The 19584-nt window shown below is 42.6% G+C and overlaps 1 protein-coding gene across 2 annotated transcripts in view; it reads right to left on the reverse strand.

Annotated features, from left to right (window-relative positions):
- The window catches only part of SMIM14 (small integral membrane protein 14), a 47152-nt gene extending 42180 nt beyond the window's left edge, over positions 1-4972 (reverse strand). The window contains exon 1 of one of the 2 annotated variants that reach the window (XM_082482700.1): positions 4858-4972. The gene's annotated coding sequence lies outside the window, so the exon portion shown is untranslated. Of the gene's footprint in view, positions 1-4614; positions 4740-4857 lie in introns of those variants that run through there. The other variant, XM_082482701.1, reaches the window with a different exon arrangement.
- Between the last annotated feature and the right edge of the window lie 14612 nt (positions 4973-19584).

Here is a 19584-nt window from a genome sequence, read left to right on the forward strand (position 1 = left end):
AAACTGTAAAAATACACTATTCCTTAATGTTACTCCAACCACATACAAACACAAAATTATACTGAAATTCTTTGGAATATTTTCATTATGTTTTTCTCCAGGGATGACATATGTTTCTAATAACTTGCCACTGAGCAAACAGATTTAGCAGGGTAGCAGCATGCTGAGAAAGATAGCAGGATTTTCAATTTTCAGATGAAAGCAGCTCTATTCCCTGGCAGCCCTACTCCTAACCCCTTCAGGCCAGATCAAATTTTATCTGAAGCTAGCGGGTGCCTTTCTTTGACTTCAAGGGAAGTTGAATCAGGTTTTCTACATACCTGCGGTAAACAATTTGAAGCTTATCAATTAGAATATTTTTAATCAGTACTTATACCAGAGGGAATATGTACCAATTAACAGGATTTCTGGGCTTGGTTATTTACATATGTTTAGCTAAAAGATGACCCAGTTTTTACCAAAGAATAACATCCATCTAATTCAGCAGACTCACAGACTAGTTTAGATTATCAAAAGGAAAGTGCTATGCAAATTATACAAGTCTACAAGTCTCCCCTGCAACTACTAGCAACAGATTTTTAAATCTATGACATAAATTTGCACAAAGAAAATCCATGGTACTATTTCACTAGATCAGGATTAGTTTGCAACACGTATCTCACCTTTGGCTCCACAGTTTTCCTGCAGAAAAGAAGGTATTTTAGACACTTTTGTTCTACGTACTAACTTGAAACTGAAGCATCCGACAATCTCCATGGCTCAAGAAAAGTGTACATAGAAGAATATTTCTATATTTCATGGAGTTCTCCGATAAAAGCTTTGTCTCGTATTTTCAAATAGGGGTGCTTAATGACAGGTGCCATCTAATCAGTCTCACCTAGATGTGAAAGTGATGAGCCTCTAACAACACCATAACCACTTGCATAGGAATTCTTGTTAAACTAAGGCCACTCACACCAGGAAGCTTTGTTTCACACTTGATTTAGTCCAACTATTTGAACAGCTAACCCCCAACTATTCTTCACATCTTCATGTTAATATCATTCCAACAGCTGTTTTATCATGTATGAAAACTGACATAAACTATTTCATCAAGTTCTCTAAAAATACTGTCTTGCTAAAAAAGCTTTTGTGATTAACTAACAGGAAATATACAAACATATACATGTGAATATATGAACAAAAAAGACCAAAGATCTATTACTATAGGTCAGTATTTGACAAAGACTCGACAAATAAAGCATTGCAGCTGCTTATATCGTGCAAGTGATTGGTGCTACATTTTGGTACAGCTTTTCTGTTCTTTCTGATAAAAATCTTTTTTTCCTAGGAGAGCTCAGTTCTTTGGATCTGACATTTGTCTAGCAGTTTTATAAAGTAAGAATAAAACTATATTTAGCTCTAGAAAGCCATGGTTTTTAATGCATGCTAAGCTGCAGAAGAATCAGAACTAATCTTAATGAGGAAAACTTTTATCAAATGTAATTCTATCTGTTCCCACCCAAATGGGACTAATTTGTTCCATTATCTGTAAAAATACCAGCTAGACACTTTGACTAAAGCCTCTGAAGCATATTTGTTCAATTAATAACCATGCAAATGTACAACCACTCAATCATGCCAGAGGCTGCTCCCCAAGCACCTTCAAATCTTTCATGAAAAGTCACATCAGTCATCACTAAGGGACCTTTTTCTTGCCCCAGCCAATACCGTGGAATAAGTGACGGGATAGAAAGAGGAGGATAAGACCATACATCTCCACCGTACTGCTACTGAAGTCCAGCAGAAATAAGACTAACACAGCTAACACAGACTGATCCTTCTCACATCCCTGGCTGTATTCCTTCATAATGAGGAGCTAAGGAGTCTTTCTTCAAATGAGGCTCCTTGGGAACTGGGGAAGCCAGCCATTGGTGAGTCAAGGCATACAAGCTGAAAGAGCTATTCTGGGAAAAGAATTCCTTTTTCTTTTTTTTTTATTATTTTTTTTACCTGAATAAGGAGTGCAAGATTTGGCTCTGTGGTATAGCCTTGCAAAGTTTTCTTAGCTTCCACTGTACTTATAGAGGACTTGGAGACACTTGGATCTTCCAAGAAGTACTCAGCATCTTGCAGAATCATGTGCCTCATAAACAATTAGATAGATCTTTACGTATTAATAAATTGAATCTATAACCTAGGAAGTTAAAACGGAAAGCATGCTTAACATCAAGTGTAATAGCATCTATGTAAATGCATGTATGCAAAGCATGTATGTAATAGCATGCATGCAAAGCAGGCTCATGGGCTCTCTTATTTGCTTCCCAAGCAGAATATGGGCAGATGACATAAATTTTTCTATGTATAAATGGATCTGCCAAAATATTGTTGTATTTGTTGTGATGAGTAATCTGATAAATGTTCAAACATACAGAGTAAGAATCTGATACTTGGTACTGTCAGGGTACCGTACACCTTCTTCATTCATATGTGCTTACAAGAAGAGAAAGAGGATCTTGCTACTTTCATTGTACTGGCCCTGTGAAGACTCGTGATGTTGTTAGGCCAAATTCTGCTATGATGAACTTCAGCAGAGACAAAATTTGGTCTTTAAGGATGTATGTCAAGTACTTAAAATATCTAGGAGGGAAAATTCTGAAACACAAACATAGACTTTGTTTTACTACACGTCTGTTATGCAAATAACATTCACACCTCGCTAACTCTGAAGTCTAAATATATGAAAGTAGAAAATGAGAAGTTAACAACAAAACAAGAAGTCAGTTAGAAACTAACTTTCTCTAAAACCAAATACCAACCTTTTGAAACCAGGTACAATAGGTACAAAGCGATTAAAAATTGTTTTAAATTGTTTTTATGTATACTACATCTCTAACAACAAGAGTATTAATCTTATTTTTCCCTTAGAATGAGGGAAGAACATGGGTTGCAGAATGTTGTCCATGTAACTGCGCTATGCACTTCGGACTTAATGGACTAGATTGTGGTTTGGGTGCTGTAAAACCATCACGATGTGCATGGTATAAGGAATTTCATAGAACCATGTTCATTATATTTATATCTATAGTCAGCAAAATAACATCCAGCTAGGCTAAAATAAGGTCCACCCAGAGCTACAGAATGACTGGCTGCTACCACCATCTAAGTTCTAAAGCAGACCCTCCTGGCTTATGGTCCTGAGTGCGTCGGGGACGTCCCTGCCTCCCAGAGAAGCACACGCGACAACACTTTGTGGAATGACCAATAACACATCCAGTACAGCTTTGCACTTGTTTAGCACCTTATACAAAATAATCTTAAACCACTTAAAATACAGAACTCTATACCACTCTGGAGTTAGGCAAAAATTGTAGATCTTGTATTTTACAAAACGGGACAAAAAGAACCAAAGAGGTTGGACTCACCCACTTCAGTGGCAGGGGAAGGAACAGCACTCAGGACTGAACTGACTAATATACTGCTAACATTACAATCACTTTTCTTTTGCCAACTGCTTCTACCATTTCAAGCCACACTGTCAGTGACAGGGTCACTTTTCAAACCAATGATCAACAACAATAGCTTAACTTCTTTCATCTCGACAGGTCACAAGAAGTAGATGGAATTATCAAGGATTTACTCTCTCTCACTGTACACAGGAAGAAATCAAAAGTTAAGATTGATTTATCTTTTTTTTTTTCCTCATTTTGATTTTTTTTGAGCTGATGTCTGCTTTAGGAAAGTAACAGAAATGAGTAAAGGTGGATAGCACTTTAACAGCTAAGCATGTAAAGACTCCCAAGACGTAACCCACTAACGCTCACTGCAGCATTAATAACCTATTAAGACCAAAAAAGTTAGATGTCCTCACCTCTAAAAACTGGAGATAGTTTTCAAGACTTTTCTATATGCATAGACATGGATGCTCAGCGACATTAACACCAACAAATCTATAATCTAAAAGACAATCCTGAAGACTGACTAGACAAACAGGTGTTTGCCAGGAAACAAAAGTTTTCGATGCAGGTCACGTGCCGCATTCACGAAGGAGCAGTGGTCAGCCAAGGCCTCAGAACCAGAGGGGAGGACATCTGGGGAACCCGGCACAGTGACAGCTGCAGAGGAATGACCATGGACCGTATCTTGTGGTCTCCAAGGCCAATACACCCCTTCCCCACTGTAATCCACTACACATTGCATCTTGGAGCCTACACGTGAAGAGGTCCTGGCAGGAATCCTATCTTTAATAAATTAATGGCAGTGTGACGCTGTCCTTTCCTGAGATTGATCTTTCACAAGACACCGTTCAATTTCTCCCACTTTAGTTGCACAGGCTTTTCAAAAAGCAGGGAGCAGCCCGGGCGCACGTACCCTGGTGTCAGCACGCAAATTCCACCTCCTTTAAAGAGAGAAAACTAAAACCCTTTGGCTCAAAGTATCAGACTGAGATCCTTTAAACAAAATAAATAAATAAATAAATAATAAGAGACACAAGGGTGCCCCTTTGCACTAAAAACTCCCAACAACCCGAAACACCCAAACCGGACCAGCTGCAAAGGCAGCGAGGAGCCGGTTGGAAAAGGACGAGGGCTGCCTAATAACGAGCGGAACGGCTCCGGCTCTCCCGCTGTTTACCTTTCCCGGGAAACCGCCGAAGCGCTCGGCGGCGGGGACCTCCCTGCACTTCCAACAGGCTTGAAGTTCACCCCCCTTCCTACACCCCCCACCGGGGGCTCCCCGGGCTTCGCCGCCGCCGCCCCCCCACCTTCCTCCGGCGGAGGGACGGAGGGAAGGACGGGACCGGCGGGGGTGTCCGCGGAAACCTGCCTGGCTCCGCCCGCCAGCCCCCGGCGACCCCCCCACCCCCCCCGGGCTTACCGTGCGCTGTCCGCCGTGGCGGGTGGGCGCGGCGGCCGGAGGGCTGCGGCGGGGGCAGGGGCAGGGGCGGCCGGGCTGGCGGAGGCGGCCCCGCGGCTCGGCCCCGCTGCTTCGGGCCGGCTCACACGTCAGCCCGCGCCACGAGACCCGGATCTGCCGGCTCCCGGCGGCGGCAGCGGCGGCGGCGGCAGCGGGGACGGGGCGGTGCCGCCGCGCCGCCGCTCCCGCCCCCCGCGCAACGCCCCTCCGCCGCCCGGCCCGGCCAGGCCCGGCCCGGCCCGGCCAGGCCCTCTGGGGAGCTGCCGGGTAGGGACAGCCGCCTCCCGGCCTTCGCTGCCCGGCTTGAGGCAGCGCGGCGCGGCCGCGGTAGGTAGGCCGGCGTCGATTTTCAAGCAGCGCCTCGGCCTTAAAACAGAGCCCCAGTTCAGTCGGCGCTAAGGAGGCGCAAGGAAAACGGCTCCTCTGGGGCAGGGTGGGTCTGCCCCAGCTCTGCCCCCTCCCCGCGGGAAATACGGCCACCTCGGCGGCTTGGCCCCCAGCCATCGCCCCCCCCCCCCCCCCCCCCCGAGTATGAGGGAATTTATAGGGTAGTTTCTCCTCTAGAAATCTACCTCATGACTCAGGAGGCTTCCCCGCAATTGAAGCATCCCTCAAAATACACACTTAGGTGCTGTGGAATGAAGGCAGAAAGGCAAATTTCAGATCGTGGCTGCTCACCTCAGCCTGTTGGGTTTACCCATGCCTGGCCAAAGACCTGGTGGGTGTCATGCTCCTGTACGGAAAGATGGACCACATCCTGTCCTGGGGACAGCGCTACCATGCCATAAAATAATAGGGGTCACACAGGGAAGAAAATCTTGTCCTCCAGTATCTCCAAGGATGGCTTAGCTCCTCCAAGCCACCCAGCAAGGAAAATGCTGCAATTATACAGTGAGAAAGAAAGTTGGGATAGAAGTTGTGAGTTCTCACAAGTCAGTACCTCCTCATGGCATCAGGGCATTGTACAGTCTGATACGGCCCACGTATGGGGACAACCTTGGCTTTTCTTATCACTCTGCTGTTGTCACGGGGCTTTCAAACCTCCTTTCGTGGCTATAGCTTTCTTCCAAAAGTTTCCTCTGGCCTTGGGTGTCACACCTACGTTACTCTGCCAAGTCTCAGTTGCGTTGCCTGTTGGCAGCCTTGCACATCCAGCCATCGTCAGTGCGTGGAGCCACCTCTCCCTGCAAGACACAAGTAGGCCAACTCTGCTGATTTAGGGCTGTTCCTGGATGTAACATTCCGCTTCCCGTGAGGCAGCCGGCAGGGCTACCTGTGTCCAGCCATGCCCCATCCTGACCTGCTGTGGATCTTGCCTCTCCCATGTTTCAGCCCTCTCCTGTGGGTTAGTGCCCGACTAAGCAGTGGCAATACCGAAATATGAATCAAGGCACTGACACAAAGCCAGGCCATCATGCAAAAAAAGCTAAGCTATGCAGAGCTCATGTCACCTTGTCTTCGTCAACCAAGGGAACTGAACTTCTGGTAAGGCACTAAGGATGCTAAAATTTGTCTTTAATTTGGAAATATGCAACTACATCCCTACAATGTTTCCTGGGAGAACACGTTTCTTGACAGTCTGTCCAGGAGTTCAGAGTGCAACAGGAACCATGAACATCAGCAACATCAAGATACGCCTGGCTTGAAGTATACTTTGGCTGTCCTGGCCAAACACAAAGCTATCCAAGACAACGGTGTCAAGAGGGTGGTCATAAGCAGAATGATCAACTGTAGCTGCATCCTTCATCCCACCTCTCCCTCAGCCATTCTCCTAACCCTTCACCAGGGAATGAGCCATCCTAGAAGCACACAGAGACAGCTTCCCAACACCATTAAGTAGCCTTGCCTCTCTGTCTCCCCTTCCCCACTCAGCACCAAGGGCTAGTCATGGTTCTAGTAAATGGATCTGAGATCCTGAAATCCCCAAACTGGACACAGCTTACCACACCTCAAACAAGAGAGGAAAGTAATGGCAACTACACAATAGTGGAGAGGAAGGTTCCTCCTGTCAAGCGGAGGCTGGAACAGTGAACAGTTCTATTTTCTTGCCTGTGGGTAAAGCCAAAGTGCCTGCTGTTGCTAAAAGGATTGGAAGTATACTTGGGGCAACTGTTGCAATTGGAAAGCGTTTCATAGTGATTGATTACTGGAGAATTGAATTTGTACAATCCTAGAACTGGAAGGGCAAGACTAAGTGAGCTACACAGGCAGTCTCAGGTGCCTTGTCAGAAATAATATTGACCTGCAAAGAGTCTGTAAAGGAGAGGCAGGAGCTGATGGAGATGATGACTTGAGTGATCTGCAAGAACGCAGTATGCAGTGATGGCACTTCCAGCTAGAGCTGTGATGTCTTCCTCTCTTACTTTAAATCAAATGCAGCCTCCTTAACACTCAGCGCATCACATCGACCCATCCAGGAACTCACAGCGTGTCTGGTAATCTCTTGAAATCGTCCCTTGATGAGGCCTGCAAGCAGCACTACTATCTGGCTGGCCTGCCAGCCCTCTGGGTGAGATGCAAGCACTCACACCAAGCAGCTCCCCCTCCCTACTCTTAATTCTTCCCCCCATGTTGTTACTGCAAAGTTCTGCATATCTGTAAATCGGTTTACATAACAGGTCTCAGTAAAAAGCTGAGTTTTTTTCAGTATTGTATTCTGCATTATTTGCACTGCCTTTTTTGACAGCAAAATAGCAATTATTTTTCTGATTATCTTTCTTTGTTCAACATATATGTTTCTGTTGGCATTCTTGGAAATATGGGAAGCTGATGGGCCTAATGGAGGATGGATTCATGAAAAGGTGATCCTTATGGATGAAACTTCAGAGTATGAACTGTCAAGAAAGAGGTGCAGGCAACAGGAGCTACTGAAAGTAGAGACTAGGAACAAGAGAAAATATGCATAAGCTTATTGCTTTCAAATCAGCAAGTACATATCTATAAGCAGAAAGTAGCTAGGTATTTTGCATAAAACATTCTGCCAGAGCATCCCTCAGAATTTGGCCCTCCTGGTTCCCACGGGCAAATGAACAAGCCATAGCAGGCACTGCTTCTATCTCAGCTTCCCACTCCCCAGCTTCAGCCATCTGCTCCCCTTATACTCACAAATTTAGTGCACGATACAGCAGTGAAACGAGATCCTGATATGGAGGCTGTTTTCAGACTCACTCTATGAAGTCTCTTTTCTGGCAGTCAAAGTATGATGAAAACAGTGATGATGACTTAGGCTACTTTATGAACAAAGGCATGATATGCATTCAAGATCAGCTAGTAACAAGGACAGTAAATCCACTGATTTTGGCACATTAAACAGAATTGTGCTGCCCACTGCCAACCTAAAACTATGAAAACAACTCTGCTTGAAGGGCAGAAGATGGTAATGTTCCTTCCACCAATAGCCCCATACAACAGAGGAGGGTGGGAGTTGAGCAAAACTTAACCATGACATTCTCTGCATCTGCCATCTGAAAGTAGTGTGGATTGGGCTTTGTAAAGCAACAGGCAGATGTCATATTCCACATTGCAGCACTAGCTTTCAACTTCTCTACCCAGACAGGCAATGGAAAAGCAGGAGTCCTGTTGGTGATCTAATTTGCCAAATAATGGATGAGCTTGTTTACAGACACCCAAGAACATTACTTTTCCCATTTTGACATTCTCTTTCTGCTGATGTTTTTCTCATCTTTGCTGCATAACTCGTGCCACTAGGCATTGTATCGCTCACATCCAGATACTTTGTGGAGAGGAAATTCATCTGCAATTCATGCAGTTTCATCATATCTGAAAAATTACCTAGAAATGGGGCAAATCCTCTTAATGTAACTCCTTCTCAGTCTGCTCCCTCTTTTCTTGTATGCAGTCCACCATGAGTAGATAATGCTGTTCACAGAAGGAATCTACATGAAACTCTACTGCAGATTTTGATGCTGAAGAGCCACTTGGAAGACATCTGCAGCATGGCCTGAAAATGGCATCCAGGAAGTGGAAAGGAAAAGATTATAAAGTGCCCTTGCAGTAGCAAGGTAGGAGTGGCCTTTTGGCAGCAACACTGGGTTTTTGGAAAGAGGGAGCTAAATTTGGAAAAAGCAGCCAAGTCCTTAGAAAAGTTGCTCACAAACTTTCCTAGAATTCAGCTGGGCTGGCATCTCACAAAGCACTGGAGAATTGCAAAGCACGTTGGGATACTAGGCAGCAAGCCTGTGAATTAGCAGGCACAAAGACTATATTGTGTACTTAGCTTAATTTAACAGAAATTTAGTCGTGGTCACCACTGAACCAAATGTATACTGCCAGATTTTCTGTCAATGTACAGATACAAGCTTAATGAACATCCAATCCCAACCTAAGCTGTCAGGACTCACAGAAAAAATATGGCTCAGTGGAAAGAAGAAACTCCACTGAGATTGTCAGAGGATCTACAGAGGGCTTTTGTGCTCCTGAAGCATCAACACAGACTTTGAGAGAAGTTAGCCACAGTTCAGGTGAAATGATCACAAAGGACTGCTGCAATGCTGCTGGATCACAGCTGCCCAATTAAGTTTTCCAAACTAGGAAACGGAGGAAGGAAATCTGAAGTTGAGGGGATGACAAGGATTATTTTACACCTAACTAGAATATCTGCTACTAACTTACAGTAACTATGAAATGGAAGCAGGCCAACTGGGACACTTACAAGATCAGGCTTGCAAAAAACATTTAAAAATAGAGGATTAAGATCTGAACCACTGAATTGTTAATGATAACACTCGCTGATAAAGATATACCATCTGAACTAGGCTGAAACGGATCTGTAGAATGAGGACAGCAAGTTCTCAGTAACCACACAAGTTAATGAGACAAAGGTCCACTAAATTTCATTGTGATTGATAATTCCGCAATCAGTGTCAGGAACATATTCTGCAAATACTTTGGGAAATCCCCTCTATAAATGCAGTCTAAGTGAACCAACACTGGTATAACCTTAACAAATTGTTTTTCCTCTGGGGCAGAAACCATAATAGCAGCTGCATGATTGTGGTGGCTTTCTTGCAAAGAAAAGATGAGAAACAGTGTGAACTGCTTCTTAAGCAACTATAGTTCACAGCCATAAGCTATCTGCAGCCATAAACTTACCAGCAGCTAACACTGCTATATTCATCTGAAAATTGCTGCCAGTCAGGAAAAACACATCTCATGTCACCCTCTCTCTGTGTTCAGAGCCATTTCAGCATCCAGTCCGAGATGGCCTCTGAACGTGAGTCAGAGCCCTCAACTATTACAGTTCTCACAGACTTAAAATAAAAACAAATCCCTGTTCATTTTCCAAGTGAACATCTAATAGAAGAAGCCATATCCAACAGACAAACCACAGGCACAAAATGCAAACCAGTAGATTTGATGAATGTTAGTGCAGAAGAAAATGTGAGAGAAGGAAATGAAAATAAGATCCCAAAGGATTTTTTAGGAACACTTTAATACATCTAACTAAGAAGCAGCAAAGAGTCAAACTTTTCTGGTCAGGAACTGGGAATTACTCTGATCTGAAATGGATATATGCAGTTTTGCAGTTGGTATTGAGCACTCACTATATTACTGAAATTTAAGACTAACCATCCATTAAAAAGCCAAGATATTATTTACCAAGAAAAAAGAGATAACAAAGAGAGAAGACCTTTCACGCATTACTGAGAAGGTGTATCAAAAGGCAGAACTCTGCCAGTCAGTCCTTGGAGATCAGTGTTCCATCACATAAAACGTGGCAGCATCTCTGTATGGACTACACAGAACTAAATCAAATTGTTGGAAAAGAATCTGATCTGTTATCACTTTAAGTGATACTCTGGTTTCTGTAGCACATTCAACCATGCTTTTCACTTTGGATCTTAGAACACGAGGATTGACGAGTGAACTAGAAATGAAAACCAGTGGTGGAGTCCCCATCCCTGGAGGTATTTAAGGGTCGTGTAGATATAGTGCTTAGTGACATGGTTTAGTGGTGGGCTTGTCAGTGTTAGGTTAATGATTGGACTAGATGATCTTACAGTTCTTTTCCAATCTAGGAGATTCTGGGACTGCTTTCTCAGCTGGCCAAGATCTGTGTGAACATAATGCAAGGGTTTCAGCTTGTGTGCATTTGCTGTTTGAGGATGTGGTATGATGCAGATGGATGTTTACTGCAGTAAGTCAGACCTGTTGAACAGGAGCTGTAAACCCTACAAGTTTGGGTAAGAAACTTTGTTTGGTATAAGAAAGAAAATTAGGATTTACAGAACTTGATAACACTGCCAGGTCAGGAAAAAAAAAAAAAAGAATTCTGTAGTATTCAGCTCACACCTCACAGTTTACAAGTTTTGCAAAAACACTGCACAGATTAAAGGAAACCATTTCAGTGTTCAAAAGCGTGAATTTACATTTTTGGTGTTTAAATGGGTTCTTGTGGTTACTTTGTGTCAAGCTGCTAAGGTCAAAATTGGACATAGATGTTGTCTCTAAAACTAGAGGTAAATACTGAAAAAAAGATTGAAAGACTTGAAGCCAGTGCCATATTATAGCAGAAGTCCAACTCCTCTGCAAAGAAACTACTGAGGGAGGCAGACTGTTCTCAGTGGTGGCCAGTGACAGGGCAAGAGCACTGAACACAAACTGAAACACATGACATTCCATGTCATGTGAAAGAAAACTTTTCTTTACTCTGATGGTGGTTGAACACTGGCAGAGCTTGCCCAGAAAGGCTGTGGTGTCTCCATCCTTAGAGATATTCACAACCCAAATGGACATGGTCCTGCCAGGCAACCTGCCCTAACAGGGAGGTGGACTAGATGATCTTGAGAGGTCCCTTCCTCAACCATGCCATGGTTCTGTGATACTGTGCCATTCAAGAGGGAACCCAGGAGTAGGTACATCTGCAGAGTACTTCCACCACAATTCCAGTGGGAGTAAAATTATTTGTGTTGGGTGGTATTAAAATACAGGCATAGTAAGACACCTAGAAATATCAGTGCAGGAAGACACTATATACACAAACACACACACACACACACACACTATGCAGTTAATATCTTTTATATCTGCTGTATGTTTGGGGAAGGGACCGACAGTGTAATGTCACAACATTCCTAGGACTAAGAATTAGGATCTGCAAAATCCTGAGAGACAATCATACAGCATGACTGAACATCTCCCAGCGTGCCTAACCTCTAATGGGGGAAAGAAAGGTACAGTCTAGAATACTGCCTTTTAAAAGGTGACAATTTCCAATTTACCATGTGATCTTTTTGCACTCTGTCAGGAAGATGGGAAAGCTGTAACGGAATTTTATGAGATGGGTTATACTTCATCGAAACTGCTATAATTGCTACCCCTCATTTGAGAAAAAACGTGCAAGACAAGAAATCCCTTACATCTAAATTAGATCTTCCACCTAAACAAAGGCATATGCTACTACTGAAAAGAAAGACACACAGAAGAGTAGGGATTTTCTAGATACTGTTCTGTGAAACATTCTGTGCTTGACTGAGATCCAAAGGCCAGAGAAATTGTTTACTTCTGCTGTGTTCACGGAAACTGTACATTACTCAATACATTAACAGAACACCATTTGAGCCTTGTTTGCTTAACCTGACTTTATACTCAATGTTCTCCTCTAATAACTTGCCATATCCTATGTTCCTGCTAGCCACATGGCCAAACTAGAGACAAACAGGTTAGGAAAACAACAAAATTAGCTTCGCTTAATTTTTGTTCTTGAATTGGTCCTTACTGGTTTCTATGACTTCAAATGCAGTTCAATTAACTTTTTACACAATTGTGATCTAAACTAGTGCTTTAGATTTAATGATTTAGCCTTAAATTAGTATTCTACTGTAGCTGTAAGATCAACATAAAAGTTTTTTTTTTCCTGATACAAAATTTTTCTAGTCTCCAAAACACAGGTATTTTAGGATGGCATCAACAGAAATACAACTTGATAAATTACCCATCTGTCATGGTTGAGCTCTTTCTGGATGATCTCCGACAAACTTCACTATTTTGTAAATTTTTATTGTAGACAGTTCCAAAAGACTTCCATCAGTTGTGGATTTGATGCCCATCATGACAAATTATACTGTAGTTTAACAAGATGGCCATCATTAGAAAAAAGTTCAAATTCTAGTTAGAATTTTCAAAAAGCCTCAGAATCCTTAAATTGCTAGATCAAGCAATAATAGCTGAATTCAGAGCTCCAGAATTCTTTTTTATTAAAACTATTTTCCTACCTTTCAGGATCCCTAAAAGGTCTTGTGCTTTACAAAACAGAGAGACCATTGAAGAGACTCGTAACAATTGATGATGCAAAGTATACTGTGGTATACTTTCTCTCTGTGGTTTGGCTTCTAGTAGATTTCTGGTTTAACTGCATATATTCTTGTCTTATACCATGGTTATTTATACATCTTTAATCCATATTCTCTCACAGCTGGAGATGTTTTTGAGTCGGGACCATATGTACTTGCAGGAGTTTGATCCCTGTTTTGCATATACCTCTTTACAGCCTGCATTGATGACTCTATGTCTCAGGTTATATACATGAAGAACGAAAGGTGTCCAGTCACATCCTTTTCCCCTGAGAAGACACAGCAGTGATGTAGGAGGACAGTTTGCAACATACACTCCCTGAATAAGTGTTGTCTGTCTCCTCCAAGACAAGGCAGGAAGCCAGATGGAAGCATCTTGGAGACCCAAATTTGATCTACATGTTGTCAGTTTGTACACTTTGTACACAATGAGCTTATCTACACTGCCAGGAATATGAAAATATTTTAGCAATTAAAGACCACTACCAATACTGTGCAATTAAGCGGTGACTGCATTTACTTTTTCTCTAACAGAAAGTGGTTTTATTTTTTATTTATTCTGGATTCCCATATTTACTCAATTAATGTTTCACAATAATTTGCAGTTCCAGTTCTAATTCTAAACTCAACTCTCCTAATGAGAGATTCTAACTCCACCCCCAAGCAATCATTCCGAAATATTAATGCCATTTTATCTTCTCTCTTACTTACTCGCTCCATTTAGGTACTTCCCTGGCTACCACTGCACTGAACAACAAATTTAAGTTTCCAGCTTCAAGGTCCTATATACTTCAGTCCTGATGACATTTATGGAGGTTTGCTGAGGATAGCCTGAATCTGATTTCAACCCCTATAGTTATTAAAATAGCAGGGATTGTTACTGAGTCACAAATCCTAAGGACACAAGGAGAAGATGATGACTAGCTGGCCAGGAAAAGCTGTCCAGCTGCTCTTTTAAGGCAGCTCTAAGTCCCTTCTGTACCTATCTATGAAAGGAAGACGGCCATATTTAATTAAATAAAGTTACATAGATTTGATAATGTACTCTAAGATATTACATTAATAGATGGCAATAGAAAAGCTTAAAATGGTACAAATGGTTCACTCAGGGTAGAAAATGTCGAGTAGAAAACATTATACCAGCAATGTAGCATGGTAACTACATGCTTTATATTATTGGCCAAATCCTCTCTTCCCTTATAACTCTAATACTTGTGAAGCTGTAAAATCTATTTCTGTATTCCCAGCTTGCTTTCATTTTGAAAGGACCCTCAAAAAGACTGCAATCTTTTTTTTTTTTTGTGATAGGAAGAAAGGAGCATAGCTTTACGCCTTTTCCTTCATAAGAAATGCTTTTAGTTCCTTGTGGTCAACTTGTCAGTCTGCTGATGCCAAATTTTTCAAGGTAGATGCCTGCTCATTAGGAATATTAATAAACTAGGACCTCCTGCACATTTACAAGAACTATCTCACAGCTGAACCTGCTTTTTTTTCTTCTTTTTTGCTTTTCATGAACCCACAAGAAACAGCACCTAGACCCCAAGGTGTACATACCACCAGTTGAAAATCAATCCTCCACAAAGAAGTGGAAGTTTAAAAAAAAAATAGCTTTACTAACAGACTTAAAAGCATTGGGGTTGTTTGTATTTAGGTTTTCCCACCCAAAATATCAGGTTCAAATGTAATATTAATTTAGAAGATATTGCCAGGCCACCAAATTAATGAAAAGTCCAGAGTGCCCTGTCAATTCCTAATAGAAGCCCTTAACAAATGAAGAACAATGGGATGTTATTATTAAACTGCCAAAAAATTCTGCACATGCATTATTTAATGAAAACTTTGATAAATCTTAAGCCGTAGATTGATTGTTGTAAAATCAATAGCTGAATTAATTTCTGATCTAACTCCACTAAGTCACATGAATTGCATCATATGAGTTCAAACTGAATGACTTCAGATGACTCCAATGTTTAGTTAGTACACTAACTGCCTTTTTAAGCATATATATTTAAGGTGCTAATGACAAGAAAAATACAATTTGGAAAGCGCAGACATCATGAAGGAATACCGCCTCTCTCTACTAGGAACACCAAACAATTTCTGTCTTACTGTTTTAAACATTTCTGCCTGTTCTTCCTCAACACCTTTAGAGGACAGACTGGACAAGGCAGTAGCTGTGCCGTGAGGTCTTTGTAAGGCAAAGAGCTCCCCAAGAGGGATCCGTCTCACACGAGGAAGCCGGTCTGCCCTGTTCCACCCAGGAGAGGGCACTCTTATACCTGGTCCACGCCACCGGACGTGGACACGTCTAGGAGGAACAGGAAAGTTAAGATGACAACTTAGAACTCGGTCAACTTGCACAACCAGTTATTTTTATGATAAAGCTAATCTGCGGAATGAGTTGAGTCATCCAGACGCTGCCACAACAGGAACACAATATGACAGACAATAAACGTGCACGCTAAATTTATTTTTGTAGTCTCTGAAATGTGCTAAATGATATGCGGATAAAAAAAGGCAACTTCTGGCATGTAGGCCTCTCTGTTAAAAGCTGGGATGACAGAAAGAGAGCTGTAGGTGTAAGTTTGGTGGAAAATGAGGGTTAAATTTAAAAATAACCTAGTTTTATGAATATAATTTGTTGCTGATTTTTTTAAATACAGCATTATTATAAATGAGCATATGAATATTTAAATGCAAAGTGCACACCACCTAATACTAATACAGCCTCCAAAGTTAATCCTCATATGGATGCCTCATGAAATAAACAAGAATTAAAAATATATTACAGGTTCAACCCCTGTTTCTAAAGTGTTTGAAATCAATATACAGATCTCAAGATAGCTCGTGTCTCCAATAAGAAATCCTCCAGCAACAATGAGAAAAGTTCAAGCCTAATATTTTTGATTTTCCTAAACTAAAGAGGCCCAGATGAGGAGGGGGGAAGACTTGTTATGCAAGACACAAAGCAGCAAGAGAGGAACAAAATGTTGTATGCTGGAAGGTTTTAGTTTCAAAAATGGCATTTTCTTCTAATCACAGAGAACAACCTCAACAATTCCAAATTTTCTCTGAGTAATTCTATTAGAAAAATATCCTATTTATATGAACAGAATAAAATTAGAAAAATATGGAAATGAGAAAAAGATCACCAAGAATCTTAACTTGAAGAACTGCAGTTTAATTATCCTTAGTGCTGTCATAAGCACCTTGGAGTCCCCAGGCAGTATACCGGGGCCGGGAAGCATCCATAGTCTCAGACAGATGAACCATGCACACGGTGACTGTACTGTTTGTACAGCAAGTGAGTCCATCATGCACAATTTGTGCATGAACAATAGCCACTTTTCCATTAAAACATGGGGAACTTTTTCCTATATATAAGTTTTAGGATAGATAATATTTCCTCTATTACATGGGAAATGATATTGTGTTCAGGATGCTTGGTTATCCTAGCATCAGCTAATGAATATTGGCAGACTTTCCATATTGAGAGCCTGGGTTGAGGTGTTACCACCACTGATCTTTATAGGCACTGACCCTATAAACTCTCCTCCTGCAGTAGTCTTACATAGTTTAAACTTCATTTAATAGACCATATTTCCTGCTCCCACTTCCAGAAGTAGTTCAAAGCAATATGCCAAACATACTAAACAATCCATGGAGTTGTATCCCACTCCCACAGAATTGTATCACCCACTCTATTAGGTATGATCAACACCAATGGGTAAAAGTATAGACCAATTTGCAGCCAGTTTGTGAAAGCTGCTATTGAAAGAGCTGTTTGGTATAAGGCTAAATTGATGATGGGACTAAATTATCAACATACTATAAAATATATTATGAAGTCAGACATGGAAGTCACTGAAATCACACAAAGAGGCTATGTTCTCATTTTTCTAAGCATTTTCTAATTTCACACACAAAAAAAAAAAAAACACAAAAAAAACAAATGCTAAACAAAACCAAACCAAACACCTAAAACACCTATTCAAAGACTGCTAGTCTATGGTCCTGTTCTGGCCTAAAACCCTGTAGAGTCTTCTGTAAACCAGTAAACTATAGTAAAGCATAAAACAATATAAGAGATATACAATGATAAGCCCAGCATGCTGATTACATAAGGTACTGATTTTTATGCATTATTTTAATCCTGGCAAAACTCGCCACTACTCTGTTCTACCCCCAAAAAAGCCTTTGTATCTCTATTTTTTACCAAAGAGAAAATGAACACAGTATATGGTGAATAGGAAACAGCTGTGAGGTAAGTGAAAGATGCCTATAGAATGACAAGGGAAAGGCATGGGGTATACTAAGGAAAAGGGATACAGTAATTCATATTAATTTGATTTGTTTTTTGCAGTAACAGACTCTGACATTTGTAATCCAAATGAGCACATGAAAATGAACCTAGATACAAACCAGGCAAAATCATTGCTCTTTACTGTGCCTGTTACTGGATGTGTACTACCTATAGCATACAAGTATACTCACAGGAACACAAAGGATTCTGACACTTGATAAAGGTCATGTTTTCCACTCCATTCAGAGCAAAATCTGAATATTAGAAGCTCAGCTTCTATGAGCTGTCTGAAAAGACATGAGGCAGTTAACACAGAGGTTTTATGTACTACCTTTATAATTTCTGTCTATAGTACTTAATAGAAGCTCAGCATACCATAAACCTAACTTTAATCTATAAGCTCTAAGAGGCAGAGAAGAGTTATTACCCTTATTTTACAGGTGAGAGCCTAAGGCTCACAGAAGCCACAGCCTACCTTCTCAAAAGGAACTTAAGACACATCAGTGGGACTTAGATGTCTAAATTATTCTGAAGATGAAGGCCCAAGATCACAGTAGAAGTCATTAAAAAGGAATCAGGCCTAATGCAAAATGATCTTTCTCAAAAAGGTACTAAAATCCTCTGCTGAAAAACCGCATTGTGTATTGCATTAAAAACAAGTTCCAGTCTGAAGAAGACCTAATTTGATGAACAGATGCACATGCTTGCAGGAAAATGGACTTTTTCCAGTCAAACCACAGAGGAAGAGTAAACACACAGAGAAAAAGGGCTATATGCGTCTGTATACAGTTGCCAGATTTATTTTTATCAGTTGGGCACATACTTTCTTTACTGTGTATATAATAGACAAAATGCTATGTATACTAATGGAGATAAATAAACAGCACTTGCAAATGACAGCCATGCCAGAAGTAGACATTTGTTGAGATAAGTGTCCATGTTGTACATTGTCCTCCACTGCATCATTAAGAGGAGGCACTATAAAATCTTTCTATGGACTTTAATGTCTTGAAAGCGTCTCGTTCCTAAATAAACAGCAGTTGTAAATGCAATCTCATGTTTTCCTCTGAAAATCTATCTACACTGTTCCATACCATACCGTATTTCGCGCACCTCAGGCTAGCAGGGATGGTTACTGCTCTCCCATCTCCATATTCTAGACGGAGCAAAACCTGTGGCTTGCCACGTTCGCTTCTGCAATACAACGCAATAGTCCATTAGACAGGACTGACATTCACCTTGGTTTACTCCACTTTTAAAAATCTTGTAGCAGAATCCATAAAAAGAAACAGTTCCTTACGCTGCCTCCTCAGAGTTGCCTGCTCCTGGGCCTGCCGGGCCTGTAAGTTCACCCTTATCCGTCCTGTTCTGTCTGGTCCCGTGTGAGGAGGAGGCAGGGAAGGGCCAGGCTGGGAAGACGGCAAGGAGCTGGGCCAGCACAGAGATGCGTTTGGACCTGCCCCAGACACCTCAGGCTTTCCCCCTGCTCCCTCGGACACCCCCCGGCCCTGCTCAGCTGCCGCCTCAGCCCTCCCGAGGGCAGTCCTTCCTTCACCCGGTCCGCTGCCTCAGGCCTACCCCCCGCCATGCTGCTGCATAAGGCCGGGCCAGGCCGGGAAGGGCCACGCTACCCGCGGCGGGAGCCATGACAACACAACCGCCTTAACCCTGCCCCGCGGCCCGCCACCGGCGGCGGGCGGCGTCAGGGCTCTGCCTGCAGACGGTTCTCCTCTCATGCTTTCGCCAAGGCGCCGCCGGGAAACCCTCCCAGCGAGCGGCGGCAGGCAGGCAGGCAGGCAGGCAGGCAGGCGTCTCCCGGGGCAGGCGGCAACGGGGGGCGAAACCCCCGTACCTCCTCAGGAGGCGGCGACATCATCCTTCCCCCGGGGGCAGCGGGGAGGAGGAGGCCGAGAGGCAGCCGAGAGGGCACACCGCCGCGGCCGCCACCAACCCCCCCGCCCGCCGCCGGCCAGCAGTCGGCCCCCACCATCGGGGAGCCCCGGTGCCCGCTCTGCTCCGCGTACGCGACGGCCCCTCCTGAGCGGCGGCGACAGGGCCGGCTGCCCTAGCGCG

Source organism: Vanellus vanellus (assembly GCF_965231255.1).
Source record: "Vanellus vanellus genome assembly, chromosome: 4".
NCBI lineage: Eukaryota > Metazoa > Chordata > Aves > Charadriiformes > Charadriidae > Vanellus > Vanellus vanellus.